The sequence below is a fragment of the Nelumbo nucifera genome, chromosome 4, assembly GCF_055504915.1.
Source record: "Nelumbo nucifera cultivar China Antique chromosome 4, China Antique-T2T, whole genome shotgun sequence".
In the NCBI taxonomy this organism is placed as follows: Eukaryota; Viridiplantae; Streptophyta; class Magnoliopsida; order Proteales; family Nelumbonaceae; genus Nelumbo; species Nelumbo nucifera.
Genome location: NC_142652.1, coordinates 40,731,906 through 40,745,234, shown reverse-complemented (window position 1 = coordinate 40,745,234; position 13,329 = coordinate 40,731,906). Strand labels below are relative to the sequence as shown.

The window sequence follows — 13,329 nt, the reverse complement described above, 5'->3', positions numbered from 1 at the left end:
CCTGCCGCAGCCGTTACTTGCCAGGGCTGCGCAAGTGATCATTGTAACGTACCTCTTGCTTGGATGAGTGACACGTCTTAAAAGGGGCAGGCACGCCTCCGCCTGCTGAGAGACGTGGGTGCAGACTGTTGAAAGAACAGGGATTGCGCCGTTAGTCAAGAGACGTGGCGCAGACTGATCGGTACGGTTTGTCAGGTAGAAGCTTCTTGAGAAATGTCCGCGCCGCTCACTCGCGAGCTACTTTGTAGCGAGCTTGAGAATACTTCGGGGTTACCCTTACTAAGGTTGGTCTCTTGGGATGACTTATCTTCTCAGATGCTGGAGTGAGTTGGTTTCCTAGCTCCCGAGCTGAAGTAGCCTCGAAATATCCCCTTCGGGGTAGCTCAGGGAACCCGGAGCTCGTGTTGTAGTGAGCTCCCCCTTCAGCGAGCTATGATATAGCGAGCTGCTCTATAGGATCGCTACTTAGTCGTTGTCAGGCTATGATGTTGAGTTGTTGCCCGTGTTGAGTCAGGTCCACATGTCATCATTTCATAGGTCGGGTCAAATCATCCTCCATCACAACCTAATTCAATATAAATATTAAGGGCGAACCAGGTCCAATCCAATCTAATAAATGTTTTGGATCCAATCCAAAATGTCTTGTTGGCCCATCTAATCCATCCAAATTGATTTTGTACTGCACACGGTCCAACCCAGAACCGGTCCATTAACACCCTTAGTTGTATTGATGATGCTGACCTTGCGGGGGAAGTTGCTCAAAATCTGCACAGCTGTTTCAGAACAATGTACAAAAAGGTCATAGAAGTTGAAATCGAAAAGTTTGAAGCAAATTACCAAGGGTCTGATTCAGAGAAGAATGATTTGAAGAATCTTTTTCAGAAGTACAAGGGCAATATGAACATGCTTTTCTGCTCGGTGCTCTGTTCAGATCCTAAACTGGATTCACACAAGTTCAAGGATATTCTTGACGAGGATATGGCTGCAGGACAGCTTAAAGCAACCAAAGCCTACCATAAGTGGGCAAAGCAAGTAGATGAAACAGAGCCACCTGCCGATCCTCTAAAACGAAGGAAAATAAAAATCAAACAAAGAGTCTGAATCAGAGTTGCTCGCAGTTATTTCTCAACAACGAAGCCAGAGGAAAGAGCAATTTGATTCCATGTTCTCATCATTGATGGCAAAATATAATGGCGGTGCATCACATCCAGAGCCCTCCAAAGAAGAATTTGAAGCTGCAAGGAAGAAGATTGAATGTCGTAGGCAATCCAAGAAGGCAAAGCACAAATGAATGGCTTGTGTGAGCATCTTTCTTATAGAAAATGTTTGCTACTTGAAAAGGAATGTGTAAAATCGTGATTCGTGGCTATTGTAGGAAGGACTCTCTCTGATGTCTTTATTCTATTTATTTGGCCTTCTGAAAGTACGACATCGGATCATAGTCAGTGAGTACAATCCTGTGTCTAGTCTCTGATTTGCTTGCAATGCAATCCCATGTCTACTAAATCCAATTTAATAGGTGTACAAAAATCCAAAGAAGCAAAGGGTGAGCAGAGGAACCACCGCTTTAAATGTCTTCTACTTGCCAAGAAACGACAATGAACATGTCGTTGGAAGAAGAAGAAGAAGAGTGTGTGAAATCCATCTATTATTTTTTTTAAATGAGGAAATTTCAAGTGGGATTTATTAATTATTTTTCTCTTAAAAGAAAAAATTTCAAGTGAGACTCACCTATATATTATTTGCAATATTTATTAATTTATTCGTTAAATAATTTTTATTTTATTTACTGGGACTCACTTGTAATTTTTCATTTTTTTGAATTGAATAGGATCACATCAGTATTTTTTATTATTTATTCATTATTTAACAGATTGTGAATGGCATTACTAATACTGTGTTTTTGGGCTAACAATGGCTCTACAACTTAGTTTGAAGTCTAAAATGGCCCTCTAAATTCTTTAGCCTATGTTTGGTTTTAAGGAAAAAATAGAGAAAGGAAAAAGAATGGAAGGAAAACCTTTACAATAGTGTTAAAATCGAAATTGGACTTTTCCAATGTTTATGGTTGTTAGAACCAAAAATCTTAATTTATGATTTTTTGTTCATAAATCTACACAATGGGAGTAACCCATCCCCAATATCTATGACCTGCATAAATTTATCCAAATATGTGTGTGTAAACAAATTTATGTTTATGTACTTACAAAAATATAAAAAAAAAATGTATGTTTCCCGGGTCAACTATAATTTTGGAAAGTTCACAATAGGGTTTTGATTGGTCAAAACTCTTCCATGTCTATGCCGAACAAAGATTTTCCCTATGTGTGAGCAACATGTGAAATGTCATGGGTCATACAATCCAATGCCAACATGGACCCAACGTTGGATACATGGTTTTGTACACAAGACCTAAAAATTGTATTTACATTTGCACCATCCTCTAACTTTTTGTTTGTTTACTATGCAAATCTGAACTAGATACAAATTTCATACCTGTTCAATTTTCCATTCATTTGTTTATAATTATGAGATTTCAAATCTTACATGGCATAAAATTTGTACTTTTGTTTCATTTGCACTTACAGATAGTTTAAATTTTGCGAGTTCAGCTTCCGCTAAGGCCACAGCCCTTCCAGCCTTTACAGCTTTTTATTAGGAATATCTCTGTGTTGATGTACTTTATTTTATGAGGAGATATTCCTGATGCAAGATTACAAGAGGCTGTTGGGACAGTGTGAACATGGGCATGCCCTGATGGAAGCCAATCTCAAATTTTGCATCCTAAAAACTGATGTAAAATTTTCACCACCTTCCTCCTACCTCAATTCTAGCAATGATCATGGGACAAGTTGGGCCAGGACTAGACTGGGTTTTAACAGTACTAATAGGTATTTAGAGCTGCCCGGCTTGGCCTAGCCCACACCCTAGGCATGATAATATATGTTTAGGCCTGGGCCTGGGTCATGCATTGATTTTTGACTGTATTAGTTAATAAAAGTATGGTTTTTAAATATTATAGTTTTAATTTAATTTACTGAAATTTGCAGGGTAGGCAGGGCAAAAAATGATCTTCCTTATACAATTCTCTCTCATATAAAGCGGTGATTACCTCATATTTGCTTCCTAACAAAACAAACAATCCTCGTTGGAACCACTTCAATTTACATCATATTTTACTTCATATGATATGAAAATTCGAATATGTTTAGTGCAAAATCTTAGACCCTGTTTGTTTTTTATTTTGGGAAATAGGAGGGGGGAAATTGGTCAATGGGAAAGTGATATAGTGTTCTTGTTTTTGATAAGTTCTAAGCTCTACAGTAACCCAAGTAAGTGATACCCATCTCCCAAGTGGATAAGTAACTTTTCCAATTGAGAGAAAATTTACAAAACATAATGGGACAAGTTTGTCCATTTTAACATGGGCTTTTTATGATTAAAAATTAAAAACAATATATAACTTACTTGAAAATCAAAAGAACATAGGTAAGTAAACTTATTCAGATAAGTGTTTCGTAAGAAACATTTACCTAGGTAAATGCACTTACCTGGATAAGTGAAATTTTGAAAAATGAACAAGGCCTTGAGGCAAAGGTCAAATCTTAAACCCAAGTAAATGAGAACTCTATTTTTTTATTTTTGAATTAGTAAACAAGAATTCACACGTGACCTATTTTCATTTCCTGATTTCCATGCATTTACACTGAACCAAATAAAATTTGTACTACAAACAAATTGAGCCTAAGAAAAACAAAATTGGTGCAAATGTCAATACAAAATGGATAAGATACAAACTCTCATACATTTACACCACTAGAAATGAAAATTGAATCTGCAACGCAAACAAGCAATGCCTCAAAAGGGTAAAGTCACAAAGTATAGATGGCAAAAAAATAGTGAAAGTTCTCAGTAGCTTCCTTATAAAGTATCTGGCTAGTTATAAAGGAGACTTGGGATCAGATTCTGCCTTCACCAGGGACTGTGGAGTTTCTGGGTGTATAGAGTTGGCAAATTACAGGAATTAATTTTGTGTCTTTATATATATATAGAGAGAGAGAGATAGATAGATAGATAGATAGAGAGAGAGAAAGAGAGAGAGATGATTGCATATGATAAGGATTACAGAGTAAAAGGTAAAAATAAAAGGAGATAAATACATGAAAGGATAAGATACAAAGAGGTGTGGCAATCTCTCTATACTCTAACAGCCCCCCTACAAGGTGAAGGTGGGTTTCCGACATTCAACTTGGACCAAAGAAGGTCAAACCATGGCCTAAGTAGAGGTTTGGTGATGATGTCTGCAGGCTGATCAACAAAGCTGATGAATTGAACTTGAAGTTGCTTGCGATGCACTTGTTCCCACAGAAAATGGAAGTCGATTTCAATATGTTTAGCATGTGCATGAAAAACCGGGTTGGAGGTGAGATACATGGCACCAATGTTGTCACACCATAAAATTGGAGAAGACAAATTGATTATCAATTCAAAGAATACGGAATGCAGCCATATAAGTTCTGATGTGGAAACAACAATACCCCGATATTCTAACTGGTTAGGACCTGGAAATTGTGGACTGTTTTCTAGAGGTCCAAGAGATTAAGTTTAGGCCCAAGAAGATGCAAAAGCTACTATGAGACTGCCAATCATCTAGGCAACCTACCCAATTTGCATCTGAGAAAGCAGGCAATTGAGAAGAAGAGGATTGCTGAAATGTGAGACCAAGATCTAGAGTCCCCTTTAGATAACAAAGCACTCGCTTTAAGGCAGCAAGGTGGTCACTCGTAGGCTGATGGAGCAATTGGCATTTGTTTACAGCAAACAAGATCTTAGAGCATGATATAGTAATGTATTGCAAGACACCAACTAGTTGACGATACTCACTAGGATCAGCAAGGGGAGAGCCATTGTTATTGGAAAGAGAAGTACTCACAACCATGGGTGTAGCAGCTGGCTTAACACCATCCATGTTAGTGCGATGAAGGAGGTCAATTATGTACCACCCTTGGGACAAGTGAATGGAAGAACCAGAATGAAGAACCTCGAGTCCAAGAAAATAATGTAGGGAACTGAGATCTTTGATGGAGAAAGCTAAGCCAAGCGTAGAAATGATATCATTGATACATCAAAATTGGAGCCAACTATGATAATATTATCAACATATACAAGATTCATAGTGGTTTCAATGGCGGTGTGGCGAGTGAAGAGAGATGTATCAGCCACTAATAGAAGAAAATCAAGCTGTTGGAGAAAAACACTGAGATTTTGATACCAGGCCCGTGGGGCCTATTTAAGGCCATAAAGATCTTTGTGAAGCTGGAAGACATGAGACAGATGATGAGTATCAACAAAGCTAGGTGGTTGAGACATATAAACCACCTCTTGAAGATTACCATATGGAAATGCAGTGATTACAGGAAGTTGTCAGAATGGCCATCCCTTGGAGAGGGTAAGATTAGAGGTGTAAAGTGGGTTGTGCTGGGCCGGCATGGCACGGCCCATGGGTGGTCTGCACAAAGTGTGGGTTGTGCCATGTTAGTCCGCGGACCATCACGGGTCATGCCGCCCTCCCCGGTGAAAATTCTGGGAGTCAGCTTAGCACGGCCCACGGCCCAAGCCCATGCGGGCCCATGCCGTGCCGTGGGCCTGGACCGAGCCGGGTTATAGGCCATGTCATGGGCTTGGAACATGCCGGGTTGGGCCACAGGGCAGGCCTTGGGTGGGGGCCGAACCGAGCTAGACTGAATGGATATGGATATGGTTATGGATTACGAATTTACGATTAACCCAAAAAATAAATAAATAAATAAAAGTATAAAACAATTCAAATAGGAATTTTATTTCATTTAAATTTGAATAAATAATGATACAAATTACAAAGCATACAAATATTGAAATATACAATGGTTGGATACTCCATACTTCATACTTGGATGAATGAAATATGAAAATAGAATAAATTAACAAAATATAAAAAATATAATATAGTTACAAATTGAAAATACAAAATTACATTAATAGCAAATAATTTAAATAAAATTAAAACAAAATTTACAATAATTTGAAAAAAATAAAAAAAAATGGTGGGTTATTTGTTAAAGTTTACAATTTAAACAAAATTTACATATACATTATGATGAAAGCATTCACACTTTCATCATTTGTTTCAGGTGAAATATCCGGTGTATGTATTAGTATCATGCCCTCCTTTGTCTTGTAATTGTAAAGTTTAATCTATATTCTACATCATGACTACAGCTAGCCAACCCCGGTACAGTGGTACCTACAGGTCCTGCACTAAAACAACTAAACAAGACTCTGATGGAACTATAACCTATAGACACAAGAGGGGTTAGTAGATAATGGATCACGTGCCATGGCGGAATTGGAAATGAGAAATGTTCTTCAACTTCACCCAATATTTTTAAAATTCATTTTCCATTATTTCAACAATTCATTTAAATTGTAGGTTATTTCTTCTTCATTCTCATGTGTGAGAAAATGTCTGGTCAAATGGCTAGTGATGTGGCGCGATTCGGGCACTCCTAGCTAGCGGCTGACTGGCTCCTCGCTGGCAACGACCGACACCTGAGAAGATGAAAGGAAGGATTCCCGGGGATTTGCCCGATGGGAATACTCCGATGCTTAAGTTAGTACTGTGTATGGGGAGTAAAGAGAGAAACGAAAGCTAAGAGTGGAGGTCGCGCTTTATCACTATATTCCCGAGATTAGAGGTCTCAAGAGGACGTTTCTCCTCTGCCCTGATGGCTTTTATAAGAGCACTCTTGCGAGATCGGGCATAACCGCCACTGGGTCCCTGCAACACCCGTTACTTGCCAGGGCTGCGCAGGTGGCCGTTGGGACGTACTCCTTACTCGGGCGAGTGACACGTCCCCAAAGTGACAGGCATGCCTCCACCTATTGAGGGACGTGGGCATAGACTGTCAAAAGGACAGGGACTGTGCCGTCAGTTAGGGACGTGGCCCAGTCTGACAGGTACGACTTATTAACTAGAAGCTTCCTGAAGGAAGCTTGTGTGGCCCGTTCGCGAGCTACTCTGTAATGGTCCTCGGAATATCCCTTGAGGTAGCTCAGGGAACTCAGAGCTCGCATTGTGGCGAGCCCCTCCTTTACCTCGCTACCGCGTAGCGGGCTGCTTTATGGGCCTATCACTTAGCCGTACTGGACCACAATGCTGAGCTGTCGCTTATGCTGAGTCGGCGTCCACGTGTTGCCATTTCATAGGTCGGGTCAAACCATCCTTCATCAATTGCCCCCCACTCCTCGGGCTAAGAGTGCCGCCTTAGCGCAGGGAGTTTATGAAGCACGATGGACTGATTTGACCGAAATTCAAAACTTGATTGATTGTCTTCAATAAATGTATTTGCGGGAATCAAGAGATCTTCTGACTTCTCTGACTTTTCGGGTTCCGAAAACGTGCTGAGGTGGCCTTTAATTCCGAATGTCGTGCTGCTGCGACTACCTTAATCGCGGAAGACGTGCCGCCAATCGCCTTCGGTTTTTAGAAGGCGTGCGGTCAGGGCACCCTCGGACCGTTGGATCTGCTTTGATCTGGGCCATCGGTTTGAGAGGGTGAGGGCTATAAATGGGGAGCCCCCCACCCTTCGGCCCTACCTTCGTCCACGCTATCTTGCTTTGGATTCTGAGGTCGCGTACTTCGTTTAGTCTACTCAAGTTTGTCAATCCGCTTCGTTCCGTCTACTCTGGTGAGTCCCAATTGCCGTCAGCCATGTCTGGGTACCCACGCCATACCTACCATAGGGACGATAGCCAAGATGGTGATGCTCCCTCGAGCTCGGGGGGAGCCTGGGAGCATATCCCAGAGGCTCGGGAGGCCTCTGGCGACATGGCGTCCACTTCTAGAGGGAGGGAGCCCGATACCTTTGGCCCTTCTTTAATGATAGCGGAGAGACTCAGGTCTCTAATCCGCTACTTTCGCCTTCCCGGGGACCTGGTTTACAGCCTCCCTACTGGCAACTTTCCTTGGGAGCATGGTCCCAATGACATAGTGATTTTCCAGGAACAACTCGAGGCTGGCCTGCATCTTCCCCAGCACCCCTTGATAGTGGAGGTGCTGAACCACTTCAACGTCACCATTGACCAGCTTCACCCTAACGCTGTTCGAAACATGGTTGGGACTATATCCCTATGTCACGAGTACTGCCTCCCCTTGGACCTTGATGTTTTCGCCTCTATCCTTTGTATAAAGAATGCTGCTCCTGGGGTTCCTCCGGAGAGGCACTTTTACTACCTCTCCCCCCGTCGCGGCTACAAGCTCTTATACGAGCTGCCGAATAAGATTCTCGCCTGGAAGCAGGACTACTTTGTGGTCCGTAACCCCGAGGGGTGGCCCCTTCCCACCTCTTGGAGGTGTGCTATCCAGGACCCAGGGGCCGAGCTGAACCCCGAGATTCGGAAAACGATGCTGTCTTGGGTGTCGGTAGGCTTCCTCTGCTCGAACTACTTGGCCGAGGAGAAGCTCGTGCGGGCAGGCTTGAGCCCGGGTAGGTCGGTCTTTTAGGTCATGTAGCGTCTTGTGACTTGTGTACACATGCATTTTGCTTCCTGTTGGACTAATATCTTGTGGTCTTTTGGCAGCCATCATGTCTAGTGCCAATTCGCGCCGCCTACTCTCGGGCAGCCAGAGGTGCCAGGTGAAGAGGACACGCCCCGACCGGACTCCTCCTTCGGGAAGCACTGAGTTCGGGTCTGCCGAGCTGGTCCTGCCTTCTCCACCCAAGGTCCCGACGCCCCCTCCTAAGGGGACTAGTGGGATCAACCCTGGGGGAAGCGAGCTTCCTTAGCCGGGGGAGGTGCCCTTTAACCCCCTTCAGCCTCGACCTTACCCTCGATTCCCAGTGGGGAGCTGGGAGGGGGTAAATGATTATCTGGTAGCTCGTCGGAGGAGTCAGAAAGCAATCACCAACGATGAAATTGCTTAGTGGGGAAATATGGAGCCCGGGGATCTCTCCGCATTCGCCTCTGCTCACTACATGGTGGTAAGTGGCATTTTTTCCCCTTTTTTTCTCTCTTGTTCTACCCTTTTCCACGATCTTCTGATCTTTCGTTTTCGCTGATAGGTAAACTCTGCCATCCATGCCATGGCTCTCCAGACACACATCCATCACGTCGATGCCCTCGACCAGCGTGCAGCCAACCAGAAGCTCCAGGTCAAGCTCGACCGGATCCGGGGCGAGCTTCATCACACCCGCAAGGGGAGCGAGTCTCAGGAGCTGCTCGTTCATGACCAGGAGGCTCAAATCGCTCGGCTTACTGAAGAGAGCGTACGCTATAGGGAGGAATCGTCGAGGACGGCAGGAGAGAGGGAGCTCCTCAGGCAACAGGTGCGGGAACTGGAGTCTACTCTTTTGAATCGGACCCGAAACTTTGACCAAATGGTGGAGGCTGAGCGAGAGAAAGCAATCTGGGATTTTAAAGACTCCCAGGAGTTCCATGACCTCCAGGCGAAGTATGGCTCGGGTTCGTACCGCTCAGGGTTCAAGCTTTGTCGGTGGCTGGTTCGAAAGAAGTTCTCCGGCCTTAACCTCGATGACATTACCATGAAGGGTCTGTCCCCTGAGACAGCAGACCAAGCGGACGAAGAGGAGCCCGACTCTCCGGAGGATGAGGAGGTGGATCCTTGAGGTGGCGTTTCTCTGGGCTTCTGTGGCTTCCGGGTGCCGTAAACCCGGTCTTTCACCAGTTTCTTCCTGTTGGGCAGTTGTGCCCCATGATGATCAAACCTTTCCCGAGCTGTTTAGCTCGGTTGCTGCACTTTTTATTTTCCTTTACTGCATTTGTTTGTTTGTTTGTTTTTTTTTGACAATGAAAGTCTCTCCCCTTGTTATGATGAACTCCTTTTATTTTGCTAAAGCGATCTCATCATTTGGGTTATTGAAGTTACCTACCCAAAGTAGGGCTCTTCGGTAGGCGTTCTCCCTATTGGTCACGTTTAGGGCCTCCGTGGCATACCGCGAAGTGATTACTACGTACGTCTGAACTAAGCATTGGTTGGTTATCCCTTAGTTCGACCGACGTATCGAGACGAGCTATGCTTCGTAGGGTTTGAACCCGAGCTGCTTACACCTTTAATATTTCATACTTTGCCTTCACTATTGAGGTAGCTATCTTTCTTCACGTCGAGGTCTTTGTTAGCTCGGTGTTTTGGCCCTTATGCATAGGGAGGGACCCGTAGTCCGCTCTTGGATTCTCCCAAGCCGAAGTGGCGATTGGGGTCTTCTTGTGCCGAGGTCATGTTAGCTCGGTGTTTTGGCCCTTAGGCTTTGGGAGTAGCTCGCGACCTACTCGCTTCTTACAGATAATATTGCCTCAAATTGACAATATTCCATGCTCGAGGTACTTGTTTCCCTTCGAGGGTCTCAAGCTCGTATGTTCCTTCCCCGAGCACTCGTTTCACTCGGTAAGGACCTTCCCAGTTGGACCCAAGTTTGCTAGTGCCGGGTTCAGGTTCCATAACTTTATGAAGGGCTAGGTCGCCAACGCGGAGGTTCCGCTTCTTGACCCTGGCGTTGTAGTACCGAGCTACTCTCTGCTGGTAGGCTGCGGTCCTAATGTACGCGAGGTCCCTCACTTCGTCGAGTAGGTCGAGGTTGGTGCATAGCTCATCTTCGTTTGTTTGGTCGCTGTATGCTTCCAGGCGCAACGTAGGTACTTCGATCTCCGTGGGGATCACTGCTTCGGTGTCGTAGGTGAGATTGAAAGGTGTTTCTCCCGTGGCGGTTTTCTCCGTGGTCCGGTAGGCCCATAAAACACTAGGTAGTTCATCTGCCCACAATCCTTTATCTCAATCCATCTGTGCCTTTAGTCCGCGGAGGATGGCTCTGTTCGTGACTTCTGCCTGACCATTTGCCTGAGGGTGCGCGACTGAAGTAAAGTTTTGTTGAATCCCCATGTCTCGGCACCAGTCTTGAAATTTGATGTCCTCGAACTGTTTGCCGTTGTCGGAGATCAATACCCGAGGTAATCCGAAGCGGCATACGATGTTCTTCCAAAAGGAGTTTTGGACGTTTCGGGCTGTTATTGCTACGAGGGGTTCGACTTCTACCCATTTAGTAAAATAGTCCACTGCTACCACTAAGAACTTTCTTCCACCCGTTGCTGGCGGGAATGGCCCGAGTAGATCAATGCCCCACTGTGCAAAAGGCCACGGACTTGTGAGGTATTTGAGGTCGGCAGCGGGTTGGTGGTGAACATTGGCGTGTCTCTGGCATTTATCACATTTTCTAACGAGTTCAATGGCATCTGCCTTCATCGTTGGCCAGAAATACCCTTGTCGAAGTGCTTTCTGGGCGAGGGCCCTGCCCCCCAAGTGTCTACCGCACAGACCTTCATGAATGTCGCGGAGTATGAGTTCAGCTTCGGTAAGTCGCAAGCAACGCAGGTAGGGGAGCATGTAGGATCTCTTGTATGGCCACTCGTCTATTATGACATATTTGGTTGCTTGATGTTGCACCCTTCTGGCTGCATTGCGCTCTGCAGGGAGGGTCCCGTGCAACAAGAAGTTCATGAGTGGGTCAACCCAGCTTGGCTCTGCTTGAACGACGGGAGCGACCTCCTCTGCCCCCCTGAGACAGGTCCTCTATGTATACGGTTCTCGTGGTGATGTCGCTAGTGCTGGCTAACTTGGACAGGGCATCGGCCTCGGCGTTCTCCGACCTAGGGATCTGTCTGATAAAGTGTGATTGGAAGTTGAGCAGGGCCTCTCTGACTTTGGCTAAGTAGGCGACCATGGTCGGCTCGCGAGCTTCATACTTGCCCGTGACCTGGTTGACCACGAGCTGTGAGTCACTACAGATAATGATGTGCTTAGCTTTTACTTCTTTGGCTAAGGCTAGTCTGGCTATCAATGCCTCGTACTCTGCTTCATTGTTAGACACCTCGAACTCGAAGCGTAGCGCGTACTCTAGTTTCATGCCGCTTGGGCCGTGCAGAACTATTCCGGCACCGCTGCCCTGTTGGTTCAAGGAGCCATCTACGTGAAGGATCCAGGGCTCCTCATCCCAGCTCGCGGTTGGCCGAGCTAGGAGAGGTGCCACACTGGCTACTACTTCGCGGGGTTCGGACTCGACTGACCCGGGAGTTTCAGGCTCACCCAAGGTGGGAGCCTCGCGCTCAACCGGCCTGGGAACCTCGGAGCTGAATGTGCATTCGGCTATGAAATCTGCTAAGGCTTGGGCCTTAATGGCAGTTCACGGTTTGTACTGGAGGTCATACTCGCTGAGCTCAATGGCCCACTTCATCAACCGACCGAAGACCTCAGGCTTAAGCAATACTTGCCTCAGAGGTTTGTCGGTAAGGACGATAACAGTATGAGCTTGGAAGTACGGGCGGAGCTTCCGAGCTGCAATTATCAATGCGTATGCTAGCTTTTCCATCTCCGGGTATCTTGTTTCTGCTCCCTGCAATAATTTACTAACATAATAGATGGGTCGTTGGACCCGATCTACTTCCTTTATTAGTACCGAACTGACCACCTCGTCGCCTGCCGAGAGGTAGAGTTCTAAAACATCACCCTCGTCGGGCCGGGTTAGGGTCGGCATGCTAGTAAGGCATTCGTTGAGCTCGTCGAACGCGAGCTGGAAATCCTAGGTCCACTCGAACCCTTTGCCCTTTATTGCCTTGAAGAACGGCAGGCAACGAGCGGCCTGCCAACTTAGACATGAAACGGCTTAGGGCGGATATGCGGCCATTCAACCTCTGAACCTCCTTCGGTTTCCGGGGTGGTTTCATGTCCAAAATGGCCTTAACCTCATCTGGGTTGGCTTCAATGCCGCGCCGGTTAACGATGTATCCTAGGAACTTACCCAAGGTTACACCGAACACACACTTGTTTGGATTCAATCTCATATTAAACTTACGCAAAATTTCAAAAACAGAATGCAAGTCTTGTATTAATTCATGTGAGAATTGGGTTTTGACGACCATATTATCTACATAGCATTCTACTTTTCTGTCGATTAACGGCGCAAACAATTTATTTACAAGCCTTTGAAAGGTTGCCCCTGTGTTTTTCAACCCGAAGGGCATAACCTTGTAATAGTACAGACCGAATTCAGTGATGAAGGCAGTCTTTTCTTCGTCTGTCGGGTCCATCTTGATCTGGTTATAGCCCGAGTAGGCGTCCAAGAAACTTAGCAACTCATGCCCTGAGGTCACGTCCACCAAACGGTCGATTCTGGGAAGCGGGAAGCAGTCTTTTGGGCAAGCCCGGTTCAGGTCGGTGTAGTCAACGCACATGCGCCACTTGCCGTTGGCCTTCTTTACCAGGACAGGGTTGGCTACCCAGCT

The 13,329-nt window shown here is 45.5% G+C and overlaps 1 pseudogene; it reads left to right on the top strand.

Annotated features, from left to right (window-relative positions):
* Positions 1–672: 672 nt before the first annotated feature.
* LOC104611071 (chaperone protein dnaJ 6 pseudogene) lies at positions 673–1,847 on the top strand (annotated as a pseudogene).
* The last annotated feature ends 11,482 nt before the right edge of the window (positions 1,848–13,329 follow it).